Source organism: Eublepharis macularius, chromosome 10 (genome assembly GCF_028583425.1).
Source record: "Eublepharis macularius isolate TG4126 chromosome 10, MPM_Emac_v1.0, whole genome shotgun sequence".
NCBI lineage: Eukaryota > Metazoa > Chordata > Lepidosauria > Squamata > Eublepharidae > Eublepharis > Eublepharis macularius.
In genome coordinates this window covers 39,792,589-39,802,556 of record NC_072799.1, presented here as the reverse complement: position 1 = coordinate 39,802,556, position 9,968 = coordinate 39,792,589, and positions in this window count along the sequence as shown.

Here is a 9,968-nt window from a genome sequence, read left to right as displayed (position 1 = left end):
ACTCTCAGCCTAACCTACCTCACAAGGTTGTTGTGGAGATAAATGGAGCAGAGGGTCACAACGTGAGCCACTTTGGGTATCCATTCAGGAGAAAGGCACTGTATAAATAAATAAATAAATAAATAAATAAATAAATAAATAAATAAATAAATAAATAAATAAATAAATAAATAAATAAACAAACAAACAAGAACCCACGGGATTCCAGGAACACAGACCTTGTTTGCTTAATATCTGCTCCAATTAAATTTGTAGAAAGTATTATTAAATATTAAATTACTAAGCATATAGAGGGCCCTGACCTGAATAGACCAGGCAAGCCCTATCTCATTAGATTTCAGAAGCTAAGCAAGGTCGTCCTGTGTAACTGGATGGGAGACATCCGACAAAGACCAGGGTTGCAGAGGCAGGCACCACCCTATCACTCTCTTGCAATGAAAACCCCACCAGGAGTCGCCCTAAGTCAGTTATGACTTAACAGCACTCTCCACCATTTCCAAGCATATAGAGGAACAAGGCATACTGAGGAAGAATCAGCATGGTTTCTGTAAAGGACTCTGGACTTGATGGACCCTTCACATGATCCAGAAGGACTCTTCTCACATTTTTATTGCAAAGCATGACATTTTGGAACCTGTAACAGTTGGAAAATTGGAACCATAGGAAAAATAGTATCCCCATTCCCACTCTAGATTCTCACTCCTTCCTGGAATGTTCTCTCACAGAAGGGTGTGTAAGCCAACTCCATGACCAGACCAGACCATCTCTCCGGTCTTAAGGAGGCTATGAAGGGCAGAGCATAAGCTCACATGCGATCGGTTATACAGTTCCAAAACTCTTGAACGTGTCTTGCTCTTTTCATTTTAAGGAACACAGATGTAAAGAGCTAATTAGGATAGGTTAAAAACTGCATTTAAAGTGCACATATTGCTTGTGGTATTTGCTAATTAAATACAGAAACAAGATGATGCAGGAACATTATCAGAATGTACCAGGCTTATATACATGCATGCATCGCAGCCCAACATGTTTTTTCCCCTTAAACAAAAAAAATGTGTAACGGTAAGTAATTCTGAGAAACAACTATGTAAGGCAATGCCGGGACTTTTTAGAATAGGCAGAATTGTTCATATATTCAAGATGACCATCTTATGAACGCTAGGTGTACAACTTTAGCCACCTCATTCAGGTCTCTGAAGAGGGGACATATACATTTCTAAATAAAAAATTGTTTGTCTCTCTTATGAGACAACTGGATTGTGAGGAAAACATGATCCTCTTGCCAGAAGAGTTCCCTTTTACAGCAGGCCAACCTTTCTGTGCAATGTTTTAAAGCAGACAGCTGTGATTTTCTTCTTTCACTTGTTAAGCAATCTTGGGAACACACACACAAAGAAATGCATCATTACAAAGTTTTCACTTTTGGAAAGTTACTGAAATCTGTTCACTGTCAACAGACAGTTCATACATGAAGTTCTTACTACATGATTAGTTAGCAATTTAAAAATGCTTTGGAGTTGCAGATTGCTCTTCACCTTCCTGAAAAGATATCTATTGCTGATTTGTTCCATTTCCAGCACAGAATATATGCACCTCTAGAACATATGCACTTCTGGCACTCAGCAAATTTTATCCAGCCCTCTGGATATATTCCTTGGTACTTTTAATGGTTCCAAGAATGAAAGCACCTCCAGAGCCTCATCACTAAGGGAGACCAGTGGGGGACTGACAAGACTTGTAGGGAGGATCCTGTCCTTCCTTCCTCTCCCCTCCCTCACTTGCTAAGCTAATGCCTCCAGTTGTCTGGCTCAAGCGATGGCTGGTGATGGGGGAGGGGGAGAGGTTGGCTTCTACTCCAACCTTTCTTACCTATGGCACTACTGCTTCTGCCAGCCTGGCTCACACAGCAGCAGTGACTTGCACAGGCTGCTATTCCCAACCCCTGTAGCACTGCTGCAAGGACCTGTGAGAAACTCATGGGGGAATCCTGGTGGCAGTAGAACTCTGCTGTTGTGAGCCACTCACTAGAGCCAGCAGCTTGTGTTCATTGTGGCTGCCCACCCTCACTGCCACATTTTCGCTCAGTCATTTACGCATCATCCTGGCTCCTCCTCTCAGTCTTTTTAGACCTCATAACATATATGGCATGAGATCTTGGCGTTTTCTCTAGTGATGTTGTTTGTAATGATTTTCTTTTTTATTACCTTTTCAACAGCTCCTTACATTACCTTAAATTTTAACTTCAGGAGGGCCCAGGTCACAAACAAAACTCCTTATATTTCTCTACCCACAGAGCTTCAGGTGTTCTCTACTTTACTCAGCTTTTTATCTCAAGAACATCTTCCCTTTTTTGAGTGTGTGTGATCTAGATGTTGCTGCCTGACTCCCTTAGACCTTCTTGGTTTAACCAGTAATATAGGGAGGCTTATTAGAGATGGTAGTTTGACAGATCAGTCAGCACGTGAGGGTGGCTGTGAAGTAAAAAAGGTATCCTTTTTTCTTAACCAAAAGTTGATTTACATAAGTATGATGGTTGCAGGATTTTGATAAGTGTATTGGTACATATTGGTTTCAATAGTTCTTAAGCTTGGTGGTTTCTTCCTAAAGGCATATTCACAGACTTAGTGATACAGAGTAATTTTTCACACAGGTCTTCACTAACAGAATAACCTCTCCTCATCTACACAGGCATAGATTCACGCAGGCCTTTCCACACAGGGCAAGCCTTCCCAAACAGTACAGGCCTTGCCTAGATATATTAATCTCTCTCTGAGATATACACAACTGACCCAGGCACACACACAGTTTGCCTGAAATATACAAAGGCTGACTTAACCAGAATCTCTAGGCTAGTTAAATTTCTTTCAGAAACACACAAACTCTCTCAGGCTCCACACAGTTTGCTTGACTCAACTAGAATGAACACTTTTTCTCAACACATAGACTAAAAACTGCAGTTCACTTTGCCCCCCCCCCCGGGGTGCAATTACTGTGTTACCCAAATAGGAGGTCTCCTTAATTACTTAGGGGAATTAGCATTAAGGAGACAAGCGAGAGGTGGTATCTAGGAATCTCCACGAATGTTTATGGGGATTATTCCCTTAGAGAACTCTCAAATAAATCAGGTAGATGTTCAAATGGAAAGGGCTTTTTTATTAAAAAGAAATAAAAGGCAAACACAGAAAATCATGCACATCAAGCATACAAGGCGAACTAAGAAAATCAAGCAGGAAATGGCGATAAAGCAGTTTCAGGGAGAGCGATAATTACCAGTCTCGAAGATCCCATAGCCACAGCCATTTTGAGAATTAAATATAACAAGCAGACTTGAAATGAAGTGACCCCCTCAAGAACTTGAGAGGGTCACTTCATTTCCCCCTGTATACTCTTCCTCACACTTATTTAAAACATTTCTATGCCACCTTTCCACACATTTCAGGGTCCCCCATGTGGTGGATATTAAAACAAAATGTTAAACATTTCCAAAATTAAAAAGCATTTTATAATGCAAATATACATAAAATATTTAAAGCAAATAAAGCATAATATAAACACATAAAAAGAACACTCATATTTCTTCTCCCCTTTCTCTGCTTCCTTCTCACTTACCAACCAACCTTTCTTTTATCTACCCCCCTCCATCTCAGTCTTCAGCTATATTTATTTATTCACTTCATTTATACTACTCTCTTCTCCCCAATGGGGACCCAAAGCAACTTACATCATTCTCTTCTGTTTTATCATCACACCACCACTGTGAGGTAGATTAGGAGGACACTTTGTGACTGGTCCAAGGTCACCCAGCAAGCTTCTATAGCAGAGTGGTGATTAGAATCCGTATCTCCCAGATCCTACCTACTATATCACATTGGCTCTCAGCTTTCCTTCTTTCCTTCCCTCCGACAATCTCTCCCTGAGAAGTCTGTCCAAGTTGCAAAAGTCATGAAATAGCAAGTTGCTGAGGTTAGTTATGTGGTGGCCACTGCTGGGCTTGGCCAAGTCATGCAAGTTGTGTGGAGGATGCTGCTGGACCCTGATGAGTTGTGTGTTATTAAGTCATCCTGTAGCCACTGCCATAGTTGATAGCAAGTTGCATGGTGGTTGTTTGTAGGCCTGGCCCCAATGAGTTCTCCCTTCAAGGCAGGAAGGGGGGAGCAGAGGTGGACTGGGAGACCAAAAGAGCACTTGAAATGGCTTTTTAACAGACTAAAACCGATGTTTGAAGGCTGATAATATTGTTCTGGTTGCCTAGCAACAACCCCCACAATGCACAGTGAAATCTTGGAGGGCATTCGTTTCTTGAGGGTACAGATGCTGCTTCTATTATTTAGGGGGAGGTAACAACCCAATGTATTTTTTTTAAGATTTCAGATTTTTCTGCAAACCTGGGATTTTTTCTCAGGTTTGTAGAAAGATCTGCCTGGTTGGTTCTTTCCATCTTTCCCCTTCATTTATGCATTGTAGTCTGACCACCGTCAAGCCCCATATGATTCTAGTAAACCAACAGAAGTTACAGGTATATCTGAACTTTTTCTCCAGAGACTTCCTACATATTAATGACCCAAAATAGCTGAGTATTGGCATTTTTATATAATCTAGTCCTTGGCTGAGTACATGGGTCAATGGCATTGGAACTAGGATAGATTTTCCAATATCCAGTATACTAAACTTTAGCAAACTGATTTTTAAAAAGTTTCATGTTCATCTATCTCAAGAGTGGAAAGTAGTTCAACTGTATACCAGAAGTAACTATGATGAATGCATTAGGACTGTGCCTGCTTGGTACAAGAACTATACCCTGAGAATACCTTCCATCTCCATCTGGATACGGAATCATTTTTCTATGTCAAAAAAAATGGGGGAAAGCTCTAGAAGCTATTTTTAGAATGCCTGCAAATTAAAGAGAGATTCACAGGCCACTGATCACAGCATTTTGATAAAGCTGAGTTTACTCCAAAACCTATTTAGTTTTATGGGATGATATTTTAAAACACGAAACTTTTGGTCCAAGAGAGGCCACTTATTCCAGTAAAACATTGGTTATGCTGCAGTGTAGCTCTTGCTGGCTCACTAGGGCTTTTTCACAGCCGAACAGTCCCCAAATAGAGAGCCAATAAGGACTAAATAAGCTTCAGTACCATGTATGCAGTGTTGATTCAACAAATAGAATTTGAGCCATGAGCTTAAAAATCAAAAACAGAGGACTATATGTTAACAGAAAATCCACCAAAACAGAAAAAACCGTGTTCCAGAGGCACTGCACAACTGTATTACAAACAGGTTTTTCACCCCTTTTCCTGTCAAAGACTGTTTTGCCTTTCATGGCTACATGAGGGCGGTGAATTCAAGAGATGCTGCTTTGAGTCATGGAGCTGAGGTGATAGGGAAAGCAGCACTTAATAAATGTCTCATTACAAAACGTAAAGAAACAGAAACGGAGGCATCAGTGAGGGTTCCTACCAAATTCCCAACAGTGCTGCTAATGCTGCAGTGGATTGAAGAGCACTGAGCAGGAAGGAACAACTTTGCCCCTTGAAGACCTTCTGCTTGAGGTGGGCAGAGCTGGCCCCTAAAATCTTAGCTCTAGCACAGGTGCAAAGCCCACAGTGTGACTGCACAGAGACCACAAAAGAACAACTGCTAATACATCCCTAAAACTAAGAAACATATAATGAAGTATAAAGTATACACATTTGCGCAAAATGGCCGTTTCTTCTGTTTTAGAGTTATAAATCCCATGATGCAATGTCTGAAATGTACATGTATAAAAATATATAGGGGAAACTGAATGGGTATTTAGTGGGTAGTACTGAATGAACCAATGCATAATTGTAACCATTTTTTTTAAAAAAGCAGGTGAGTTTTCTGTGGAAATTCTTTGCTCAAAACCAGAAAGATGGAACTGTAAATAAAATTCCTTATACAACTGTCCACTAAAAGAATTACCTTCTTGTAAACTTTGTGAAAACTCTTAGCTGATGAAGACAATCATAACCCAAATATGCAATTGTATGAAGTAAGCAGCATCGAAATGGAATGTATGATACAAATGATAGGTAGAAAAATAAAAACTAGTGTTTTAGGGCACACAGTTGCTTGGATTCTGGGAATCTGGACTCATTTGACTATGGGATAAAAGCTGCCTGCATGTGAAGACGAACTCCTGAATAAAAGGAACTGCTTATGATGACTAGCATGGCACTGTTTATTATTAAGAGCAACATATAAACTATCAGCTTCACACATTGGACAAATTGACAATTGATTGTATTTGCATAGCAACAACTGGGGGAAGGGAGCTAGGGGGTGCCTTTTTGCCATCACTCCTGGGGAGCTGCACAGAATTCACCTTCAGTTTTTGAGTGCTGCTCAAAATATGACAGCCAAAATAATTAAGATGGTGAAGATGGGTGTGCAGCCTAATGTTTGCGCAGAAGATGAGTGGTGGACTATGCTGCAGAAATAGCATGAAATGAAATTAAAGCTCCGCATTAACCAGCAAATATATGCATTAGAAACTGTCCTGGAGTATGGCTAAACATTTTTCTTTTTGTTTGTTTACTTCAGAAGGCATGTCACACAGAAGCACTGTGTACAGCTCCTGTTCTGAGGTTGGTATGGAAAACTGGCTTCCTTTTTATAAGAAAAAAGTTCCACAAGGCTACAAAATTGCCTATTTACTTTTTATCCACTGTGAAAACATTCAAGGAAGGATCTTTCTTCCCATCAGACACTCAGACAGACTTGTCAAATAGCTACCAACCAAAATACAAAACAAGGTTGGAACAGAAAACGTTCTGAATACCTTCAACTAAATGAGAGACATTAGAACTACTAATGAAAGTTTTGTGCTTCACAAAAGCAAACAAAACTGGCAGTCTTCTCCATTACAGCACTTGGCAGGAAATAATATTTCAAATACTTACAAAACAACAACATCATTTGTTTAGAAGCCAGTCTAGATAAGCTTTCAAAAGTCAAGCTCCCTTTGTCAGATACTTCATCAGACACTTGTCAGATACAGATACTTATATTATGTACAGATACTTGTGTGCATGTGCATGTGTTCCAGTGCAACCCTAAGCAGGTTAACTCAGAATCCTATGCAAGTCTGTTCAATGAGGTGTACTCCCAGGAAAATGTTCTTAGGATGACACCAGTATAGTACAATCTTAAGCAAAGTTGTCAATTGGCTTAGAATGCTGTATCTTTCTTTGCTTAGGATTGCACTGTTAGTTTTCTATAACTAAAACTGCAAATCAACCCAGAGAGAGCTGCAGAATGCTCCACTTAGTACTATCATCTTATTTTTTTATTTTTTACAAATGGATAGAAAAAAATTTGGAAAAAAATAAAAACAAAATGAAACATGTTATTTGGTCAGAAACAGCCTCATAGAGTCACAAAAAGACTACCCACATTTTTAGATATCAAGACATTTTATAACACTGGAAACTCAATTATTTAGTAATATAATATTATATACAATATAGCATAATAATTCTTGCCAAAGTTACTCACAAGTAATGCATACATAGGCTTGAAAATATGTATATATGTTTGCCAGATACATGAGTTGCCTGTAGATTGCCTTACATAAATGTTCATGCTGAATATTTTGAGTGAGTAAATGAGTGAGTAGGGCTACTACTACCTACAATTTGGGGCCTGCACCGGCTGAAGTTTCCAGGTTGACTTTGAGGGGAGGTCTATGCAGAGTGCATTACAGTAGTCTAGCCTTGATATTATTATGGCATGGATCCAGATGGCCGAATCAGCTGTGCCAAGGTAGGTGGCCATCTTCCAAACTGGAAGATTCCATAAATTCCATAAATATGCAATTCCATAAATATGCAAAAATTCTATAAACATTATAAGCTGTTACAAATGATGTGTTTTGTATTGCTAAAGCAGTGAAATGTTTAGGTTCAACAGAAAAGTTTGTATCTATTTAAATTTCCTCCATAAATTTCTGTCTTTAGGGAGAAATTATTTTTTTACCCATGGTTTCAAAATTTCTGGAAATTTTATATCTCTAATCAAAGCAGACTCACGCCTCAATTCTACGATCTTTATGAGTCACGAAGTCCTGCTAATTCTAGTTAAACTGACTGCCATGTAATTATGACTAAGGTATTTTAAAAATAGGTTGCCACCTGCTGGCTAAAAGACAAAAAAACAGAAAGGGAGAAAATTAATTCTGACAGAATATTTTAAACTCTAATCCACCTGATCTGCAGTAATACCACTATAACGTGTTCCAGAAGGGACTAAAAAAAGAATGAAGAAGTTATTGCAAGCTTTGATTTGGGTCTCCATAACAAGGTCAGGTGGGAACAACTGCCACAACAATAGTAAATGTAATAATACACATAGTAGAATTATTGTAGACTTCGCATATGTTTAGTATTTATTTATTTATATGATTTAATAATATTTATCAACCATCTTTATAACCTCAAGATGGTTCAGCAGATCAAGAATAAAACAATCTATATATATAAAGACGAGTGTTCTGACTGACTCATCAATGCCCAGCCCAAACCCCTGGACCTAGAAACATAAAATTTGGGGAGAACGTTCCTTTCATGATATAGAGGCTAAGAAGGGATTTTAAGAAATTCGCCCCCTAAGGGGGTAAAAAGTGTCTTCCCATAGGGATACAGCTTCCCTGTGTGGCTGGGAGGCTACTCATCCCCCTCCCCCCCCCACCAACTCAACCACTCTGCCCTGAGGTCATTTGCACATGTGGCCTTGATTGGTCATCATCCCAACATTATAAACAGTATGCAGGACATATGCAGTACTTAGTACACATTCAATGACTCCCAGTCATTGAACATCTCCTGAGGTAAAAATACACCTCCCCTCTAGGGAGGGTATTGCCAATCTTCCTGTGGGGTCTGGCTTTCCTGTGTGGCTGACAGGCTGATGGGTCAGCTGTGGAACAATATGTTCTGAGGTAAAAATTAGGTCAAGGAAACTGCAGACAGTTGAAGAAAGACAGTGCAAGACTCCCAAAAAGGGATTTTATATAAAAGTCAGTATGGAAGCTGAGTTTTTAAATGTTCATGGGGAGATGGTGCACGACCTTTCCAGGGGCAATTTCAATGTGAACCTCTCACATGAACCTGCTTAAGTGCCCACCACACCAGCCCTCCCTCAGTCCAACTCCTCACACCTCTCGCAGCCATCACCTCTTACTGCCACCAAGAAGCCTCCTGACAGATGTTGTGCAAGATATACCGATGCTAAAAGGAGGAAGCAACTTAGAGATGCGGCAAAGAAATATGCACATCGTACTCCTGCAGTGCACTGAGCAGCAGTGGGCAAGTACCAGCAGTCCTGAGTCCAAGGGAAAGGTGACCATCCCTGCAGGCCTGGGCACAGTAGTGATGACCCTATCAGAACTAACAGCCACGACTTACCCTGATATTGTCACTATCACGAAGAATTACATGGAGGGCTGTGTAAGCGTGCCATTCTGACCCCACACCAGCCCTCCACACCAGCCCTCCCTCAGTCCAACTCCACCTCTCACCTTTCGTAGCCATTACCTCTTACTGCTGTCAAGAAGCCTTCTGGCAGACATGCAAGATATGCCAACGCTAAAAGGAGGAAGCAACTCAAGAGATGTGGCAAAGAAATATGCACATCCTACTCCTGTGGTGCACCGAGCAGCAGTGGCCAAGTACCTGCAAGATCACCCCAAGGTGCAGAGAGCAGCAGAGTCTCTCTATGAGCAAAGCAATCCTGGAAGACACGTAGAGAGGCGCTCACTTCCATGGAAGGTCAAGGCTCACCCAGGCATGGTATATGATCCTTCGCTACCTTCAAGCTGCCTCTTAACCTCATCCATGCAGAAACACCTGTTTAGCATCTCAAAACAAAGTATCATGGCCCATGTGCTGTGGAACTATAAGGTCATTGTTTGGGATGAGAGCACCATGGCGCTTAAGGGGTGTTTT